This window comes from Rhineura floridana, chromosome 2 (genome assembly GCF_030035675.1).
Source record: "Rhineura floridana isolate rRhiFlo1 chromosome 2, rRhiFlo1.hap2, whole genome shotgun sequence".
Lineage (NCBI taxonomy): Eukaryota > Metazoa > Chordata > Lepidosauria > Squamata > Rhineuridae > Rhineura > Rhineura floridana.
The window spans coordinates 176,530,750-176,553,220 of NC_084481.1; positions in this window are offsets into that span (position 1 = coordinate 176,530,750).

The following is a 22,471-nucleotide window of genomic DNA, read 5'->3' on the forward strand; positions in this document are numbered from 1 at the left end:
TAAAAATGCTGAAGAATTTTCATGAGGATTTTTTTAAAAAAATTGCGATTTGTCACAGAAATGTGGAAAACTGAATTTAAGCTTGGAAAAATTAGAAATGGAGGGAATCAAAATTGACAGATCCTTCCACCCCAAATTTAGAGCCCCGGGGCCTTCAGGGACAATGAGACAACTTTGACACCAAAGATGTGGGATTCTTGTTATTGACCCACTGGTGTTGGAAGCTTGTGTTTTAGGAAGCTCATCATACATGATAAGACAAAGAGGAATCACTTGCTAGTCTTGACTGCAGAGTTTTTTCCTTTCCATGTGATTCAGCAGTAAAGTATTCCCACCGTTCTCTGAGAAGGTCTCATTGCATTCACAGACACAGGTAATTTGGCCCCTGATTACATCAGCCCAATGACTAATAGGATCAGGCCATCCAATCAAAGTACATCACCTTCAGTGGTTTTGCAGACTGAGCTGTCATCCAGAAATTTAACTTGATTTCTGAGGTTACACTTTTTCTCAGCCACATGATCCATGTCCCTTATGTGTATTTTTGCATTTTATCCATCTATTCTTCATGATGGACTTATTTCTAAAGAAATGTTTGTACATTAATTGGAGATCCTGGGAAGAAGAGTTTACATTTCTTGAAACTATGAGTAAATGAAACTCCACATGGCAACTAAAACCAACCAACCAACATGCAATGAACTTCCTAGGAGCATAGGAAGCTGCTGTATATGGAGTCACATCCTTTGCCCATCTATTTTGGTATTGTTAGCACTGACTGGCAGCAGCTCTTCAGGGTTATAGACGAAGCCTTTCCCAGCCCTACTTGGAGCTTCCAGGGATTCATCCTAGGAACTTTTGCATGAAAAGTATGTGCTCCACCATTCTATGACTATTTAAAAAACTCAAAGTAAACATTTTCACATACTGTGCTTTCATATCAATAAAAACACCTTAGTATTTTCTTTTAGTGTATAGATTGTTTCCAATGACAGTGTTAGTTTGAAAGTGATGAGGAGAACCTGTTGCAAATCTGGAGCAGAAAAGGTGGCATGCCCAATTGGTGAAGTAAATTGTATTACAACACGGAGGAGAGAGCTACATATTTCTCCCAGTCAACCAAAAAAGGGGGAGGGCAATGGAGAGCTGCCTCAGGCAGCTTTCAGAACAGCTTCCCTCAAAATGAAACAAGAACATTGTCTGAGCAGTCAGACATTCATTTGTGTGACTGGAGATTGCATTTAGGTCATGCAGAAAAAACAGTGTGTTGCCCTAGCTATCAGTAGCATAATACTCTTTACAGCGGGTCCTACTGTGAAGTAAATTCAGGCCCAGTAGGTGCAATTCTTTTGTCTTCAGTGAAGCTGCACTTGCTGCCACTGAATTGGAATTGGTCCCTGATCCCTATGTGCAAACTGAAAACATTTACTAGTGTCAGAAGAACATGTGGCCTAATGGCTTACAGACCCCAATGCCCCATGAGTGGCAAGGGCTAGCATCAGATTCCTCATCAGAAGGAAGAGTACTAATGGAATTATCCACTTTTTGGAATTCATAACCAGTTACTGTGCATTTTTGTTTGTTCATAACTACTGTATATAAATGGATAGTTAAGGTATCCACCTATACAGTCCACCTATACAGTCCACCTATACAGCTAAATAACTATTTACTACCCCATTGTTTATCTAGTGTTCCTAATTGTGATTTACAATCTTCACTTTTTTTTAGTTGTTCTAATAATCTCCAGAATAGGGGTTGTATTCAATGGTGGCCCATCTCAGGGAAAGCCCACTAAAATTAAAATACATGACTTAAGCCTATTAATTTCAGTTGGTCTCCTCTAAGAAAGACTAGCATTGGATACAACCCACTGTAACTCCAATTTTACAGGCAGGGAAACGGAGAGATGTCAGCCAACGCTATCCAGTAGTTTTCTAACTGAGATGAGAGCTAAAACTGTCTAGTTCCAATCCCAAGAATTCATGTCCATTTCTCAAATACCTTACCCCCCCCCAAATTTCCTTATGAGAAGGTGCACAGCCCCTTCTTACAAGTCCTCATAAAGCAGTTAAAGGATTTGGAATGACAGCTTTGTTTTAAGGGAAGTGATTGAAAAATGTCGCACTCACACCAGCAGCATTTCTTCTTTGAAAAGGTTTTGCACCTGAACTCAGGCTGTCTTTCAAATCCATGGAAGTTTAGAGTTTGTAGGTGGGGGACGCTTTTCTCCTGGAATACGTAAAACATAAACATGATCCATACACTTAATCTGCACAATACTCTGATAAATCCAGGCATTCTGTTGTGCAAAATGATATGCTAAGACATATTAAATTATATGAAATTGTAGGTTTCCCAAAGGGAAATTGTCATATATCTTGATTATCATGAACATCAGGTGTATGCACCCTGCATGGTACATATGTGCAACTGTTGAACAGGTTTTACTACATGCAGGATGCCCACTATTCTTAATACAGAAGTATCTTCTGTGAATGAATTCAGTCTTTTGTGAAGCAGGCCTGATACTGAAATCTTGAAACTACAATAGTTATGAAGAAGTCCTGTGAGATGTTTCACTAATTCCTCAATATGGTCACTTTAGGATTGCCATTCAGTCAAAAGGAGTGTGCTGTCCAAGTCAACATGGTTAGACTCAAGCTGCTGGTCATAGAATAACATCACATGGAACCTTACATTTCCATAAGCTGTAATAGGAATAATTATGCTGAACTCCCATGAAACTCTGTTGTATATAAAAGCATGTCAATGTGCTAGTATTCAGACTCATTACTAGCTTCACTTTAAGTTTAGCAGGCAATTTTAGCAACAATTTTTGAATGTGGCTTTTATTTTCAAAACCTTGACTTCCCTCACTTCAGAAATAAAATATGGCTAATGATGATCTGGAAACTATTAACTTTAGAAAGAACAGTTTAAAGGATTTGATACCCCTTTGATGAAGTGTGAACACTAGACCTTTTTCCCAGAGGTGTAATTGAGATTTGCACTTTTTAAAAAAGAAGTTAGTAAGAGGAGGAGGATAGAGGATGAAGGAAATGATATTTTAGGTTTGTTACTTCACTGAAGAGAAACCTTGCATCCAATGAGCAATCTGTTAGCAAACCTTGAATTTTAATTTCACACCAAAGCTATCAATGCCACATAACCTTCTTGGTTGAAAATGCCACTGATTTTGCAAACCTCAAGCATCAGTTGCCTATGTCCAGTTAAACAACATCATTTTGGATATTAATCATTGGTCTTGCACTCTTTTACAGATTTTTCAAATGAGTTTTCTTAGTTTGGTGTCTCCGCTCCCCTCAACAAATCAACAGCCTTTGTTTAATTGTTGATGTTTTAATTTTGTTTCCTTCTTGGGCTATTCAATGTGTTTTGGAGGCTACTATCTTTGTTGGCCAGGATCCAAAAAAAATGCAACTAGTTCCAAACGCACAAGGGAGCACTTGTGGTTATCAAAAGCACCACCCTTGCTTTCTGTCAGATGACAACTTGCATGTGAAGCTCTCAAAAGCTGTTTATAATATACCATGGTGGGTAGGGATGGAATTTGCTATTCAAAGAATCTATAAACTGCTACTCTAGATCTATTTCAGTTGGGGTTTAAACCCAGCTTCATCACTGAGACTAATTTGGTTGCTCTGTATGATGATCTGTGTTGGGAGAAAGATAGGGGGAGTGTTTCCCTGTAGATACTCCTTGACATTCCATCAGCTTTTCATACCTTTGACCATAGTATCCTTCTGTAACAGCTAACCAGATTCGGAGGTGGAGGTACTTCTTTGCGGTAGTTCTGCTCCTATCTGGACAGCCAACTCCAGAAGGTGGTGCTTGGGGGATGGTGTTCCACCATGTGGAGTCTCTGGTGTGGAGTTCTACAGGAAATGATCTTAAGCCTCATGCTAAGTGCAATGGAGTCATCCAGAGTGGTGTCAACCACTGAGTGGAGTCATCCAGATTTTTGGAGTAATGCCATCAATAGGCTGATGACATGCAACTCTATCTCTCATTTGCAGCTCAAGCATGAGTGGTGGTGGATGTGCTGGGCTGATGTCTGCCCTCAGTAATGGAATGGGTGAGAGCTAATAAACTGAAGCTCTATCCTGACAAGGCGCTATTAGCACATCTTGAGGGTACTATTGAATTCAGCATTGTCACTGGAGGCCCAGGTGACCTCTGTGGCATGGAGTACTTTTATCAACTTCAGCTGGACCCCAGCTACAACCATATCTGGAAGGGGATTGCTTTGCTTTATTTTATTTTATTTATTGTTATATTTATATCCCAGCTTTATTCCAAGGAGCTCAAGGTGGTGTACATGGTTCTCCTCCCTCTCCATTTATATGCTGGAAACCTCTAGACCGGATTACTGTAATGTGTACTTAGTGCTACCTATGAAGACAGTTCAGAAAGTTCAATTAGTGCAGAATGCATCAGCCTGAGTGTTAATGAAAACAGGAAGGTGTGAACATATAACACCCATTCTGTGTTTCTGGGCTCAGTCTGAAGTGCTGGTTTTGACCTTTCATGGCTCAGAACCCCAATACCTAATGGCATTCAAATCCCATATGAACCTCCCCAGACATTGCATTCATTACCTCAGGCCCTTCTCACGTCCCATCTCTAAAAGAGCCATGGAGGGTGGTGACCAGAGGACAGGCTTTCTCTAAAATAGCCTCCCATCTTTGGAATGTTCTCCTCAGGGAGGCACCACTGGTGCCAACTTTACTATCATTTTGGTGCCAGGTAAAAATGGTTTCCTTTTCCCAGACAGCTTTAATGATATTGTTATCGCAGTTACTCAATCTGGGCTTCAGTGTGTGTTTTTATAACTGCTTCTTACTGATATTGTGCATTGCTTAATGCTGGGAAAAACAGAAGGGAGTAGAAAAAGAGGAAGACCCAACAAGAGACGGATTGATTCCATAAAGGAAGCCACAGACCTGAATTTACAAGATCTGAACAGGCTGGTTCATGATAGATGCTATTGGAGGTTGGTGACTCATAGGGTCATCATAAGTCATAATCAACTTGAAGGCATATAAGAACAACATTGTTATATAAATTGCATTGGGATTTCTTTTAGTACAAACCAATATACAAGTTAATAAATAAAATAAAATTTTAGAAAACACCTCGCTAGGCACACTCAATCCTTTGAACAATCCTAAGTACCTCTTCCGATCCTGACCAGTATAAATAAGGACCTGTGGGTTGTATCCACTGTTGTACCCCCTATACTGCAAAAAAAGCCTGTCCATAGTGTTGGGGGGACCTACCAAACTTTGTGGGCTATGTCTTACAGGAAGGCAGTGGGAAGCAGGGGTTGTCCAAAACTGGGCAGAGAAATCTCACACCCATGGAGGAGAAATAAGGGGAAGGCAAAGATCCATTGCACATGCTTTCTTTCCACTCACACAACATTTGATATACAACCAAATGAAAACGATTTATGTAAATCTTCACTAAAGCTCTGACTGGTCCATCTACCTGGCAACTATAAAATGGTTAATAGAATAATTTTACTTTCTTTGCTTCCGTTAATAAGCCCTGTGAACTGGAATTTTGTGAGGGCATTCAGCAATCTTCAGGAATAAATCATAACATTTAAATGAATCATGATACTTTTTCTCATGGTAATTCAATGACCCAGCTTTTCTATTTCCTCAGTTATTTCCCTTATCACTTCACACATTCTGTCCTTAACATTTCTTCCCAAAGTACATTTGGATAATTTCTGATCCAAATTATTTGTGCATTTGTCATCATGGTCAGTGTGATCAAATTTCCAACTTCTCCATTGCTGCCAACCCACAGACCACAACCTGGCAACATTCCCTTTTCCCAGCATTTCTTACAAAGGCATCCCTTCAGTTATTACAGTATTGGCAAACATAAGTAACATAATAAAATGCAAAATATTTGGAATGTTTGGCTGCAGCCCTGACTATGAACAAACTTTAAATCTGAATCTCCAATTTGTGCTGGATCCTATTTTCCAATTGATGCTACCACATGGTGTTAGTTTGGCAAGGTACCATGGTTGTGAGCCATCAGTCACAAGAGGTAGTGATGGCCACCAACTTGGATGGCTTTAAAAAAAGGATTAAACACATAGATGGGGGATATCAATGGATACTAGCCACAGTGGCTATGTTCTACCTCCTGGTATCCGGCTGGCCAGCGTGAGAACAGAATGCTGGACTAGATAAGAAGTGAATGTTGAATCAGTCCTATCTTCTTATGTTTATCATTTAGGGAACATAGGAAGCTGCCTTATACTGAGTCGGAGCAATGGTTCATCCAGCCCAATTCCTAATGAAGTAACTAAACAATTTGAATGATCAGATACAAGGTAAATTTAACTCAGTCAGTCATATAGACGTTGTTCTGTTGTGCATTAAGGTGCTTTTATAGTGGCCCAGAACTCTTACATATCTATTGAATATGCATGCATATTATATTATTCCTGAGTTGTTCATTTTCATATTAGATTGGCATGAACAGGCATAAGAAAACCCAGACAATATTTCCCCTCTGTGCAAATACTGAGCCAGGCTACTTTAATTTTAAGCATGTGGATTCGGAAGAGAAATGTGCTTCTAGGTTTACCCTTGACTGTCCCTGGTGACAAATAATATAAGCTCCCAAATGTGTTTTGACCTTCCTAGGCTAAAGGCCAAATCTTCAAAGCAGTGCTGCTAAAAATGTTCCAAAGGAGATGGTTTACTAGAGTGCCACAACTCATAGCTCAGTCCTGCATGAACACCTTTGACAGCAGACGACGGCTAAACAAAAACAGAATAAGAACATGATCTCTGTAAAAGATCCCTTAAGCCCCCTTCCTTTTTGCGAGGTGGGGCAGGTGGGTGGGAAGAAAGGAAGTGTTCTGAAATAACTTCCCTTTACAGCAAGATCAGTTTAATCATAGTCAGTTTACAAATTCTAGCTTTGATTCAGAAAATCAGTAGTGATGTTATCTTACAGGACACACAATGTTTCTATATATGCCAAATGAACACGTTTTTCTCTTTGGCATATATTCCAGGCATTCTCTCCATTGCATTCTCACATGATAACTACGCTCTGAAAAGTAAACAGTAGGGAAAACAAAATTATGGAAGAATCCAAGCTTAATTAAAATAGTTTTCTTAGAAATAAAAATAAGGAATTTAAAGTACAGTAGCTTATATTAAGACTTGTGATACTTTTTGTACAATTATCTGCACCATCAAATAAATGTCTGGGATTCCAGCCACGATCATTTTTGCATTGCTGGCGGACATGCTTGTGAAACAAGGAAGAAAGGAAGGAAATTAATAAGGATACAAAGAAGGCTTTATTTTCAGAAACAAACCAAGAAATCATGCAAAAAGGCAAATTTATGGAAAGATGATTGATCAACAAATATTTTGTGGAATTTAATGATTCATAAGTCAGCAGGCCCTTAGTTATTCTACTCCAGGGCAATTTCTGAGATATTAGTGGTTTTATTCAAAATCTCGAATGACAAGCGAGGATTCAGGCAACTGTAGAAGGGTCATGTTAATGGATCAATGCCATAATGGAAGGAGGATAAAATATCAAAGTTCTGATGTTTATCACAGATACTTATTTTTGCAACACAAGGGCATAGTGAAACACCTCATAGAAACATGTTGATTTGTTCCATTGCTTTTATTCTTTGATTCTAATGACATATTTCTAATTTTGAGATGTATGAGGCAATGCATTCTCTAACCATGACCCCTAAATGGTGGACCTTGATGTACGTTTATTGATTTTAGATTCAACACCACCTTTTGGCCCTTAAAAAGGACCCCAAGGTGGTTTCCAGAGTAAAATCACAAAAATACAGTAAAAATAACAAGAAAAAACAAAATGCAATTCCATACATCACAATTACTTGCATTCTCTTTATGAGACAGATGATTTGTTACATTTCAGTTTTTAAACACTGGGTGGGTGGACTGTCCAATTTGCTATGAAATCAAATAGAAGTACTACCCCACTGACTGAAAAGTAATTTATCTGTTAATCATACATGCACAAGAATCGTTTCTTGCAGTATAAAAAAAAATACCATTGATGTCCTTGGGCACATTATGAAGAACATTCCACATTATGTAATTCAGAAGCAGTAAGCAAAAGGTCCATTCTTTTGCATGCAAGATATACTAGGAAAATAGGGATTTGATTGACAGATGGGATGACGCAGGACCCATCCACCCATGCCTACAGAATTCTTTGTTGTCTTGTACATTTTTTCCCCAGCATCATCTACAGAAGTGAGGCTTGTTGTGAGTAGTGGTGTCATCTGTTCCCCTGACCATTCTCCATGGTGCACCGAGGGGTGGACAGGGTTTGAGGGAAAAGGGTCTCATTGCTGGGCTACGCAGCAGAAGGGGAAAGGAAACACTGTTGCTACTGCTGCTGCTGCTGATGACTGATGGCAACAAGGCTCCTATTTGGCCACGCGCTTTTGCGCTTCCCAAATATATATAAATTGTAAATCACTAGCAGCCTTGCACCCAGCATTGCTCAAGAATTCTAAGAAACCAAAAAATCTTCGCCAATTTGAAAGTAGTGGTTAAAATCAGTGCAGTTTTTAGAGGTTCAGTTTACCATGTTGATTCAAAATGACATCCAATTGTATCCAAACATAGACAAAAACCTACTCCTTTATTTCAGTAACCATCATGCAAAATTTGGTTAAAATCAGTGCCGGAATTTGGTGACGATATCTTGAGGGATGTCTGCCTGCACAGCAAACAGACAAAAAAACCTCTCCTAACTATATAGTAGATTAAAAATAACTGGGTCAGTTTAAAAATACATCGCCATAGTAGAGGGTTAACAGAGATTCAAGGCATGGTGAAACTTAAAAGTCTTTGCTGCCATCCTAAAATATTGGATCCTGCTGCCTTCTGAATATACTGATTTATATTTTGTTATAACCTTTCCCACTTTATCAGTCTCAGAAACTGAAATTAAAACTTTCTGTACTCCTTCAAACTTTCTATCAATTTACGATGTTGGTGAGCAAGGCCCTGGCTTTCCTGATGGGACCCTACAGTCCTTTGGAAACACTGACTGCCAGATGGAGCTTGGCACCAGTTACAGTTAATAGAGTCTAACATTTTCCCAAACCTAGAACTGTGCATGGAGACTACCAAGACAGGACCTACTGTGTCTTCAAATTCTATTTTCTTTTTACAGGAGAGGATACAGGAGAGGTCCCAGGCTATGGCCTGAAGGCACATGAGGCCAGCTCCCTGCTGAAGCTAAGCAGGATCAGGTCTAGTCAGTGCCTGGGTGGGAGACCGCCTGGCAACCATATGTAAGCCAGCTGGGTTTCATGAAAAAGAAAGGCGGGGTATAAATGTAATAAATAAATAAATATGAGCTGATGTCTGATATTTGTTTTGAGGTGAAAAATGCACAGACATGCTATATTATGGGGAGAAGAAGGGGAAAGGTTTCCCTTAGGCAAAAAAGGCTGATGCAAGAGTATAATTAATATAGGAAAGATAGTTGTCTAACATTCAGCTGCTATTTCTAGTATCACTGACTATCAGGATTGCATCCTTTGGGGAAACGTATATTCAGCTAGAATAGATGGTGCTGGATCCAGGAAAATAAGGAATCCCTCATGTTCCTATATAATATATACCCACATATGAGAAGTATTCAGAATGTATGTATGTACCATTTAGGACTGGTTTACATAACTATTTTGAAGTGGTGTGTGTGTGTGTGTGTGTGTGTGTGTGAGAGAGAGAGAGAGAGAGAGAGAGAGAGAGAGAGAGGAGCTCTGGTGAGGTAAGCAGCTCATCTGCATACTTTCTTTCCCACCAGACTCGGCAGCGCTCACTGCGAGGGAGAAGGGACTCGGGATTCCTGACCCTGAAAGACTTGGGAGGCAGCTGACCAAGAGAGGAGGAGGAGCTCTGGTGAGACTCGGCGGCGCTCACTGCGAGGGCGAAGGGACTCGGGATTTCTGACCCTGAAAGACTTGGGAGGCAGCTGTCCAGGAGAGGAGGAGGAGCTCTGGTGAGGTAAGCAGCTCATCTGCATACTTTCTTTCCCACCAGACTCAGTGGTGCAAGCCTAACGGTGCGCAAATTAAACACACAGACACACACACAAGCTACAATCCATTCAACTAATTCCTGGCACTGACAACAGGAATATCAAGACTGCCACTGACAACAGGAATAGTAAACAACAAACAGAAAATGGAGGGGGATCAATCAGTTGTTGTTACCTGCAAGGTGTGCACCATGTTCATCTTCTTGATGGAAACCATCCGCGATTACACTTGCAGCAAGTGCACATTGGTGGCACTCTTAGAAGAAAAGGTCAGGGGGCTGCAGCAATGCATAGACACCCTGCAACTTATCAGAGAAGATGAGTACTTCCTCGATAGAACACAAGCGGAATTAAGGGAACAACACAAAGTACAGGAAGAAAGCGACAAGGAAGAAGAGGACTGCAACAGCAACAAATCCCCATGGAGGACTGTCACTGTAAGGGCAAGGAAAAACAGGAGGGATTCAGAACTGCTGCAACTAACAAATCGCTTTCAGCGTCTCTCGGCAGACAGCACCTCTGAAGAGCCTCAACAAACTCACCTGCATCAAGAGCCACTGTCTGCAAAGTAAGAGTCCACACCCCAGAAGAAGGAAGCTCATGCAACCACTGCTCGCGGCAAAAAGAGGAGGGTGCTGGTGGTTGGAGACTCGTTGCTCAGGGGGGTAGAGGCACCGGTATGCCAGCCAGACAAAATGAATTGGGAAGTCTGTTGTCTCCCTGGGGCACGCATTCGGGACGTCGCTGACAACCTGCTGAGGCTCATTGGGAACCAAGATAGGTACCCCTTTCTCCTCATCCATGTGGGCACAAACAACACGGCCAGAAACACCTTGGAACAGATCACCTCAGACTATGAGGCTCTGGGTAGGAAGGTCAAGAATTTTGGGGCACAGGTGGTCTTCTCGTCAATTCTTCCCGTGAAGGATAGAGGACTACAAAGGGAAAGGAAGATACTGCAGGTCAACGACTGGTTACGCAGATGGTGTCGACGGGAGAGGTTTGGATTCTGGGACCATGGTCTAAGCTTCTTGGAGGGGGGACTGTTGGCAAGAGATGGGTTGCACCTCATGAGGACTAGGAAGAATCTCTTTGGCAGAAGTATGGCAAAACTCATCAAGAGGGCTTTAAACTAAAGCCTCTGGGGGATGGAGATGATAACTTAAATACCGATCCAAAGACAGCAGGTTGTAAACGCAAGGATTTGAAGGGTACAGGAGACACTGGGAGAGAGAAAGGGATGAACGGCAAAGCTCACGGTATATTAACAGAGGAATCCAATCAGGACAAAAGACACTTCTGGTGTCTATATACCAATGCGCGGAGCTTGGGAAACAAGCAAGAGGAGCTTGAAGTCTTAGTGCATCAAGGCAAATATGACTTCATAGGGATAACAGAGACTTGGTGGGATGACTCCCATGATTGGAATATAGCCATTCAAGGATATAAACTCTACAGAAAGAATAGAAGCAACAGAAAAGGAGGGGGAGTAGCGTTATACGTCAAAGACAAATACACCTCTATGGAAATCCAAGAGAGTGAACAAAGTGGTCCGATAGAGACCATTTGGGTAAAAATAAATGGAGAAACAAATAAAACCAACATGGTAATAGGTGTCTACTACAGACCCCCTGGCCAAGAAGAGGTGGTAGACAAGGCCTTTCTCAAACAAATCTCTGAAATCTCAAGGAGGCAAGAAGTAGTAGTGATGGGGGACTTCAACTACCCGGATATCTGCTGGGAGACAAACTCTGCAAAGCACAAAGCCTCCAACAAATTCCTGATGGACCTTGCTGATAATTTCCTCTTTCAAAAAGTAGAAGAAGGAACAAGGGGATCGGCAATCCTGGACCTGATCTTAACTAACAGGAATGAATTGGTCATGGGAATTAAAGCGGTCGGTACCTTGGGGGAAAGTGACCACATAATGCTGGAATTTGTGATTCTGGGGAAAGCCAAAGAAGAATATAGTCAAATATGGACCTTGGATTTCATTAAAGCTGATTTTAGCAAGCTCAGGGAAATGATGGGTAGGATCCCGTGGCTAGATAGACTAAAGAAAAAAGGAGCCCAAGAAGTGTGGGAGTTCATGAAGAACGTATTACAAAAAGCGCAATCGCAAACAATTCCAAAGAGGAAGAAAAACAGAAGACATCGGAAAAAGCCAATGTGGCTACACGGAAGACTGGTGGAGGAGGTAAAAATAAAAAAGAGCATGTATAAAGAATGGAAGGAAGGATGCATCACCAAGGAAGAGTACCGACGAGCGGCTCGGGCTTGTAGGAATAGCGTAAGGAAAGCTAAAACCCAGAATGAGCTGAGGCTGGCGAGGGAAGCGAGGAACAACAAAAAGGGTTTTTTCAGATATGTTCGAAGCAAGAGAAAGACCAAGGAAACAGTGGGACTGCTGCTCAATGAGGATGGCAAAATGTTGACAGATAACGAGGAAAAGGCAGAACTGCTCAATGCCTATTTTGCCTCCGTTTTCTCCCCAAAAGGGAACAGTGTGCAACCTTGCATCTGTAGCAATCTCAGTAAGGGATCGGGATTACAGTTCAAGATTGATAAGGAGATAGTCAGGAAATACCGAGTTAACCTAAATGAGTTCAAATCTCCAGGGCCTGATGAACTGCATCCCAGAGTATTGAAGGAACTTGCTGATGTACTCTCGGAACCTCTTGCCATCATCTTTGAGAAATCCTGGAGAACGGGAGAGGTGCCGGAGGATTGGAGACGGGCAAACGTCGTCCCGCTCTTTATAAAGGATAAAAAAGAAGATCCGGGGAATTACAGGCCGGTCAGTCTGACTTCAATACCGGGAAAGATATTAGAACAGATAATAAAAGAGTCCATTGGCAACTATCTAGATGACAATGCTGTGATTAGAAGGAGCCAGCATGGGTTTGTCAAGAAAAAATCCTGTCAAACTCATCTCATCTCTTTTTTTGATCGGGTCACTAGCTTAGTAGATGGTGGAAATGCTGTAGATGTCATCTATCTAGATTTCAGCAAAGCGTTTGACAAAGTCCCCCATGACCTTTTGATTAGCAAACTGGTCAAATGCGGACTAGATGGAAATACTGTCAGGTGGATTCACAACTGGTTGGAAAACTGTACTCAGAGTGGTCGTCGGTGGCTCTGCTTCGGACTGGAAGGAGGTTTCGAGTGGAGTGCCACAGGGTTCTGTCCTGGGGCTGATACTCCAACATTTTTATCAATGACTTAGATGATGGGGTGGAGGGAAGCCTTATGAAGTTTACGGATGATACGAAACTGGGAGGGATAGCTAACATAATGGAAGACAGGAATAAAATCCAAAGGGACTGGATAGACTAGAAAATTGGGCTGAAATTAATAAAATGAAATTCAATAAAGACAAATGCAAGATTCTGCATTTAGGCCACAAAAACAAAATGCACGGGTACAGGATGGGAAATACCCGGCTTAGCAGTAGTGCGTGTGAGAAGGACTTTGGAATTGTAGTGGATCACAAGTTGAACATGACCCAGCAGTGTGATGCTGTGGCAAAAAAGGCAATCTCGGTTTTGGGCTGCATAAACAGAGCTATAGTTTCCAGGTCGAGGGAAGTAATAGTCCCACTATATTCTGCATTAGTCAGTCCTTATCTGGAATACTGCGTTCAGTTCTGGGTGCCTCATTTTAAGAAAGATATAGACAAGTTAGAGCGGGTTCAGAAGAGGGCGACGAGGATGATAGCCGGTATGGAGAACAAGTCTTATGAGGAAAGGTTGAAGGAACTTGGCATGTTCAGTCTGGTGAAGAGAAGGCTGAGGGGTGACATGATTGCACTCTTTAAGTACCTGAAGGGCTGTCACATAGAGGAGGGTACAGATTTGTTCTCTGCTGCCCCAGAGGGTAGGACTAGGTCTAATGGTTTTAAGTTGCAGGAGCGTAGATTCAGATTGGACATTAGAATGGAACCGACTGCCTAGGGAGGTGGTGGGATCCCCTTCGCTGGATGTCTTCAAGCTGAGGCTGGACAGCTATCTGTGGGAGATGCTCTAGCTGTGGATTTCCTGCTGTGAGCAGGGGGTTGGACTCGATGGCCTACAAGGCCCCTTCCAACTCTATGATTCTATGAGAGAGAGAGAGAGAGAGAGAGAGAGAGAGAGAGAGAGAGAGACCTTTCTCTAAAATTTCCAGGTGGTGAAACTAGCATTGGATCATTAGCATTTTCAGAGATTTTGGGGGTAAGAGGATCAAATGGTTGATGCTGGGGAGGCACAATGGGAGCATCTTTCATAATCCTTTTCTCTGTCCCTCAAAATTTTCCTGGCCATTTCAGCAGCAGTCAGTAGCCAGCCAGGCCACTATTTTCTTCCACAATGCCCATCTGCCTTTACTGGTAAGCACTCCCCATGCCTTGACAAAGAACAGCCTCCCACTTCTGTGGCCTATAGATGGGGGTGAGACAGTAGGACGGTGTTCTTTGCCCACTTTCCCATGTGAAGACATCCCAAATGACCACTTGCTAGTGATGGGAATGCACACACACTTCTTCTCTCATGCTAGAAGGGTAAGACTTGACATAGGAACAAAGAAAGCTGCCTTATACCAAAGACCAATTGGTCCACCTGGCTCAGTATTGTCTGAATAGCTCTCCAGGGTTTCAGGCAGGAGTCTCTCCCAGCCCTACCTGGAGATACTGGGGATTGAACCCGGATCCTTCTGCAGATGCTCTGCCACCAAGCGATGACCCTTCTCCTCAAACTAAGGAAGACATGCTGCCTTACACTGAGTCAGACAATTGGTCCATCTACTTAAGTATTGTCTACACTGATGGGCAGCAGCTCTCCAGGCTTTCAGACAAGAGTCTCTTCCAGCCCTACCGGGAGATGCCAGGAATTGAATCTGGGACTTTCCACGTGCAAAGCAGATGCTCTACTACTGGTAATTTGAAAGGACTCTACTTTAGTTTTATGAGTCATTTAAGGAGAGTGAGCGAGACAGGCAAATAAGATCTCCAAGCCTTCCCCAGCTGGCCTGTCCCTTCCCTTCTTTTCCATATGGCCACATACCACCATGAGAAGGATCCTGATCACTTTTTAATGTATTGTTTGTGGGTTTTAAAAGTATTTTAATGTCACCTGTAAGCCAGTTTGGAAGGATTTGTATCCTGAAAGGCAACATATGAATAACTCTGGTTGTAGTCAGTAGTGGCTTAAAGTGCAGCTAGGTTGCTCTTTTCCTCAGTTTGGATCTAAGCTGGTTTGGGAAGAAATGCATCAAAACACAGTAGTTCAAAAGAAATGATAGGATAGATACAGGATAGATATGGATTGTGGATTATGTCAAGTGTACACTGCTTCCCAAACCAGTGGTGGTAGCACACACCGGATGTGTGTTGCCAATGGTGAAATGTCTGTGCAATAAACAGTACTCTATATTCACTCAGTACTTGTGAAATCTGGAAGCTGGATTATTGCATGTAAAGTGCCATCATTTTGGTTGTGTATGCACAAGATTTTTTTTTAATTGCTAAAACATTGCCAATTTGCTGCTTCAAAAATGGTTGTACAAGTGAGGTGTTACTTCTCAACTAATCTGCAATCTATAATTTTAAAAGAAAATAATGAAATGATCATTTTGAAGCTGCACTTTTCATGTGTGGTTCAGAAAGAACAGGAAAGGAATACTTCCTCTAAAATAAAATCAATACATTGGAATATCTCTTGTATATAGTCTTTCAGAAAGAAAGAAAGAAAGAAAGAAAGAAAGAAAGAAAGAAAGAAAGAAAGAAAGAAAGAAAGAAAGAAAGAAAGAAAGAAAGAAAGAAAGAAAGAAAGAAAGAAAGAAATCCTGATGCTTGGGTTTAGTCTTTCAGAACAGCTCAGTAAAGCATTGACCCTCATCTGAGCATTACCTTAAACATTACAAGCTCGACTGGCTCCTTCCTTGTAGAGCATTTTTGAATTTCCAAATGGAGCAGAGGGGAAATATTATTGTAAGGCTTGAAACTGACCATAGCAGACACTTTTAGATTTAGCAATGCATTGTAATGAAGCACCAGCCTGACAGGCTGACAATGAACTTTCACAGTGTAAGGGGCTTATTCCCTCCAGTAGATTGCCCGCCCTTTGAAGTGTGCATGAATGAACGTCTGTCAGTATACTTACTCCACCAGCAAACATTCACATAATACTTAAGGAAACTAGTCTTAAGAGTAGGAAATACTGAAATATTCATTTTTAGCTTCTTTTCACAGCTGTGTCTGACTTTAGATTAGATTTTGTTTTTATACCTAGCTGTCTTTGGTGTTCGCAGAGATGGAGTGTCGGGGGGTTTTCTGTTGCAGTTGTCTGCATTTGAGTTGTCTGTTGAGCCTTCACTATTGAATTCAGGCTCTGCACAGGGAGTGATAATTTAACTGCTTTATTTACAAGGTTATACATAGCTCCCTGACAGAGCTCTTAACACAGACCTGCACCCTGTTTCACCTAGAAGAGATTGAAGGCAGGGATCTAGTGGTCTAGAGGCCACTAAGCTGCACCTAAGGGGAGAGTGCAGAGTTAATTCACTGTGCCAGAATTTAGACTACAAGGTCTTCATCCAGAAAAAGGCAACCAAAATGACTGCCTGGAGCAACTCCCTATGAAGAAAGGTAACAACATGAATCTATTTAATTTAGAAAAAGAAGATTATGCAGAGGGGACACAATAGAAGTGTATAAAATTATGCATGGCATAGAGAAAGTAGTTTTTCTTCTCCCACAAACCTAGAACCCAAGGTCATTCAGTGAAGGCGAATGGTGGGAGATTCAGGACAAGCAAATAAGTTCTTCTTCTTATGCAAGTAACATCATTAAACTGTGGAATTTGCTTCCACAAGAGACTGGTGGTGATGGCCACCAACTTAGATGTCTTTCAAAGGGGATTAGACAAAGTCATGGAGGATATTAATGTCTACCAATCAGAATGGCTATATACTATTTTTCAGTTTAGAGGCAGCATGTCTTTGAATACTAGATGCCTGGGAACAATGGCAGGAGAAGACTATTGCCCTCATGTTCTTCTTATGGGTTCCCCATATGCATCTGGTTGGCTTCTGTGAGAAACAGGATGCTGGACTAGATGAGCAACTGGCCTGATCCAGCAGGCTCTTCTTATCCTCGACACAATATATATCTGCATGAAACTTAATTGTTCATCTGGAATAGGTTCAGAGGAGAGCAGCAAGGATGATCAGGGGACTGGAAACAAAGCCCTACAAGAAGAGACTGAAAGAACTGGCTATGTTTAACCCCAAGAAGAGAAGAGTGAGGGGAGATATGATAGCACTCTTCCAGTACTTGAAACGTTGCCACACAGAGGAGGGCCAGGATCTTTTCTTAATTATCCCAGAGTGCAGGACACAGAATAATGGGCTCAACTTACAGGAAGCCAGTTTTCAGCTCAACACCAGGAAAAACTTCTTAACTGTTAGAGTGGTACTACAGTGGAAACAATGACCTAGGGAGGTGGTGGGCTGTCCAACACTAGAGGCATTCAAGAGGCAGCTGGACAGCCACCTGTCAGATATGCTTTAAGTTGGATTTGTGCACTGAGCAGGTGGTTGGACTTGATGCCCTTATAGGCCCCTTCCAACTATACTGTTCTATGATTCTATGTCTCTCCTCCATTTTATACCACTATTGAAGAAGAGAAAGGGGTCAGAGTAGGGATACTACAAATCCACTGACAGGTTCATGTAAGCAGTCTAGTTCAGCCCCCCTTTTGATGCAGGAAACTGAGAGCTAGAACATCTCCAACAGACTGTCCTCTACTCAAAGACCCCCACCAAGGGAAAGCCCACCACACCCCTAGGGGATGATGATTAAATTGCTGTCCGGTCCTTCCTCCCAAAGGAGCCCAGGGCAGCAAACATCAAAATGTTAAAACAATACAATTTAAAGTAAAATAAAAACATATCTAAAACATCTTTAAAATATCCAAAACATTTCAAGCAATTATACAATATAGTTACTGATTTCAAGATTGCCATGGTCTTTCTGCCATAAAATGCCTGGGTAAACAGGAATGTTCTTAATTTTTCCCCCTGGAAGTCAATAATTTATTTATTTATTATTTGATTTCTATCCCACCCTTCCTCCCAGCAGGAGCCCAGGGTGGCAATAATGAGGGAGGCAGACACACCTCACTAGGGAGAGCATTCTACAAAGGGAAGGGAAATGCCACTAAGAAGGCTCTGTCATGGGCTAACACTAGCTGGGCAGCAGCCAAAGGCGGCCCTCACCTGCTGATTGTAGGGTCCAAGATGGTTGATACTGGAGAAGCTGCTGTTTTAGGTGCTTGGATCCCAAGCCATTTAGGACTTTGTATACCAATACTAACACTTTGAATTGGGCTTGGTAAATGATTGACAGCCAGTGCACAGCTTTCAGGATCAGTGACACATGGTCCCATTGGGCTGTCCCACTTAGCAGCCTAGCAGCTGCATTCTACACTAACTGCAGCCTGTGGGGCATCTTCAAGGGTCAAAGAAAGTACTGGTTCACATGGTGCATAGTTAAGCTATGGAATTCACTCCCATAAGAGGCAGTGATGGCAACCAACTTGGATGGCTTTAAAAGAGGATTAGACAAATTCATGGAGGGTAAAGCTAACAAGGACTACTAGCCATGATGGTTATGCTTTGCCTCCATAGGCAGAGGCAGTATGCTTCCAAATACCAGTTGCTAGAAACTGCAGGATGGGAGAGTGCTCTTGCACTCAGGTATTGGCTGCAGGCTTCCCATGGGCAACTGGTTGGCCACTGTGTGAACAGCATCCAGACTAGCTGGGCCATTGACCTGATCCAGCAGGCATTTCTTATGTTTATTTATTTATTTATTATTTGATTTATATCCCACCCTTCCTCCCAGCAGGAGCCTACAGAGCACAGTGATCAACTGGGCATATAAGGGGTAAGACGGTCTTTCAGGTATCCTGGTCCCAAGCTGTATAGGGCTTTGTACACCAAAACTAGAACCTTGAACTTGGCCCAGTAGCAAATGGGCAGCCAGTGCAATTCTTTCATCAGCAGGGTGGCATGCTGGTGATACCCTGACCCACTGAGCTGTCACATTTTGCACCAGCTGCAGCTTCCAGACCAATCTCAAGGGCAGCCCCACATAGAGCACATTACAGTAATCCAGCCTGGAGGTTACCAATGTGTGGACAACAGTGATCAGGCTATCGCAGTCCAGAAACAGCCACAGCTGTCTTACCAGCCGAAGCTGGTGAAAGGCACTCCTAGCCACAGAGATCACCTAGGCCTCTAGCAACAAAGATGGATCCAGGAGCACCCACAGACTATGAATCTACGCTTTCAGAGGGAATACGACCCTATCCGAAGCAGGCAACTGACAAATTATCCGAACTCGGGAACCACCAACACACAGTGCCTCTGTCTTGCTAGGATTCGGACTCAGTTTATTGGCCCTCATCCAGCCCACCACCAAGGGCTTGCATGGCCTCTCCCGATTCAGATGTTATGAAGAAATAGAGCTGGGTATCGTCAGCATACTGCTGATACCTCACCCCAAAGCTCCTGATGACCGCTCCCAAGGGCTTCATATTGATGTTAAACAGCATTGGGGACAAGATGGTACCCTGCAGCACCCCACAGCACAACTGCCAGGGGGCTGAAAGGCAGTCATCCAATGATATTCTCTGAGAGCGACCTTGGAGATAGGATCGGAACCACTGTAAAACAGTGCCTTCACCAAGTCGGCCCAGAAAGATACTATGTCAATGGTATCAAAAGCCACTGAGAGATCAAGTAAGAATAACAGGGTCGCACTCCCCCTGTCCTTCTCCCAATAAAGGTCATCCATCAGGGCAACCAAGGCCGATTCAGTCCCATAACCAGGCCTGAACCCAGACTGGGATGGGTCAAGATAATCTGTTTCATCCAAGAGTACTTGCAATTGCTGCGCCACAACCCTCTCAATCACCTTCCCTAAAAAGGGGGTATTTGCAACCGGTCGGTAGTTGTCACAAACCAATGGGTCCAGGGTGGGCTTCTTCAGGAGTGGTCAGATCATCACCTCTTTCAAGGGGGCTGGAACCACTCCCTCCTGCAATGATGCATTGACCACACCCTGGATCCACTCAGTCAACCCCCCTCGGCAAGCTTTAATAAGCCAAGAAGGGCAAGGGTCTAGAGGACACGTTGCTGGCCACATCATCGCAAACACCTTGTCTACGTCTTCAGGCCGCATCAACTGAAACTGTTCCCATGAAGTTGCAGCAGACATTGCACTGGACACCTCATTGGGGACTATGGTAGATGTGGATGGGGCATCAAGACTGGTACAGAGGCGAGCAACCTTACCCTCAAAGTGCCTTGCAAACAATTCACTGTGGGCCTCCGAAGGGTCTAAAACTCCATTTCCTGGAGTTGATGTCAACAGACCCCTGACAATATCAAAAAGCTCCACTGGACAGCTACTTGAGGATGCGATGGAGGCAGAGAAGTGGGCCTTCTTCACCGCCCTCATCGCCACACAGTAGGCATGGTTATGATGTTTTACTCGTGCCAGATCAGTCTCACAGCACGTCTTTCGCCACTGGCCCTCTAGCCATCATCCAGCAGCTATGTTCTTGTGTTCTTATGAGTGCATTACAATAGTCTAAGTGGAAAGTCACTAGAGCATGGACAGTTCATTCCATTGTCAAACTGCTCCTGCTGTCAAGAAGTTTCTCCAGGTATTCAACTGAAATCTACTGTCTAGTAAGCCCAAGTCTTTGTTCTCTTCATTCTGACAGGCCTTTAGGTATTTGAAGGACTGCTATCATGCCCTCCCTCAGTCTTCTCTTCTTTAAGCTTTTGCAGAACCATTGTCCATATTTTTCTATTTCTGCTGAAACTGTGAACCTGTTCCTGCTGCATGTCCCTTTTGACTCATAATCTTCTGAGTTCATAATAGCTATGGTTTCTTGGTAGCCAAGGCTGACTTTTCCCACAGTTTCCAGTGTTTGTGTAAGTCTGACTGTTGTTGCCAGACATGTATGGAGAAATCTTTGGCAGTGTTCATGTTTGTAATCACAAACATGCCTTGTAATCTTGCATGCTATAGCAAGCCTTCCTAATGTGGATTGAGAAGCTCTGTGCAAAATTGCAATATGTTCTCATGACATATGATATGCACAATCGATTTGCTGAATCATGGTGCAATCAATGCTGGAACAATGAATGGCTGGCCCTGTGAACTGTGTGAACTGGCCCTAAGATGATGTATGTTCCTCAGAAGAGAAAACTCTTTAACATTAGTAATATTCATCATTGTTTTCACTGTTGTTGCCCCTCTGGAGGTATCATTTACTGTCAGACTCTCTCCCTCTCTCCCCCCCTCAAAAAAAATGTGCACAAAGGTCTTCTGTTTATGATGTGCAGACATTTAAGCAAGTGCTCTGTCTATAAGGCTAAGGGGAAACAGACCTGAATGCAATATTTGATCAAAAATCTGACTCAAGCGGCCTTCCACTTTCCCACTTCCTTACTCCTTCCTGCAGGCCTATTCCTTCATCCTCCAAAGGTTTCCATATGTCCTGATTCTCCTTTAAATGTCCAATGTTCTGTTTTTATGAGACGTACAGGAAACAAAATGCACAACATTGCAGAAACATACTTATTACACCAAAAGTTGAAGGCCGCTTGGTTATAACTGACAGGCACATTTCCTTCATTTGCATACAATGTGTGCTACAGAGGTAATTTGCGTGACTAAACTGATATGGGAAATTGTGAGTTGGGGGGCCATACAAAATTGAGTCTAATTTTGACGTGAACCCACATTTACTACACACCACAAAGCTGTATGAATGGTGATGGTAAATATTAGGGCGGAGCACAGACACACACACCCCATCTGCTCTGTGGCTCCAATCTGGAGGGGGGGCATCAGGTTGATGCCTGGGATGACCTGGGGGTCACCCACCCCAGCTCAGAGCCACTCCCAAATAAGTGAAGGGTGGAGCTCATGTCATGTTTAATTATGGTTTTTAAAAACCCTAATTAATCACTTGGTGAGGAGGGGATGGAGGTAACAGACATTGTATCTCTTCCCCATCCCGTCCAATAGCAGGGTCAATTTATTCTTCACAATGCTTTGCAAAACAGCACCCCCCAGGATTTTTTCCCCTGCCCTTGAGTGGAGGGAGGGATCCTGAGTGATGCTGTTCTGCAAAGAACTTTCCTTGCTGCCTCTGCTCATCAAGTAGGAAGGAGAGATGCAGGAGCCTCTTCTTCCTTCCTGATACCTCACTCCCTGTCAACCAGTAGCAATGCGTGGGCTGTCAGAACCCAACTTGACCAAAGCCCCAAAATGTCCGGTGCACAGGCCTAGTAAATA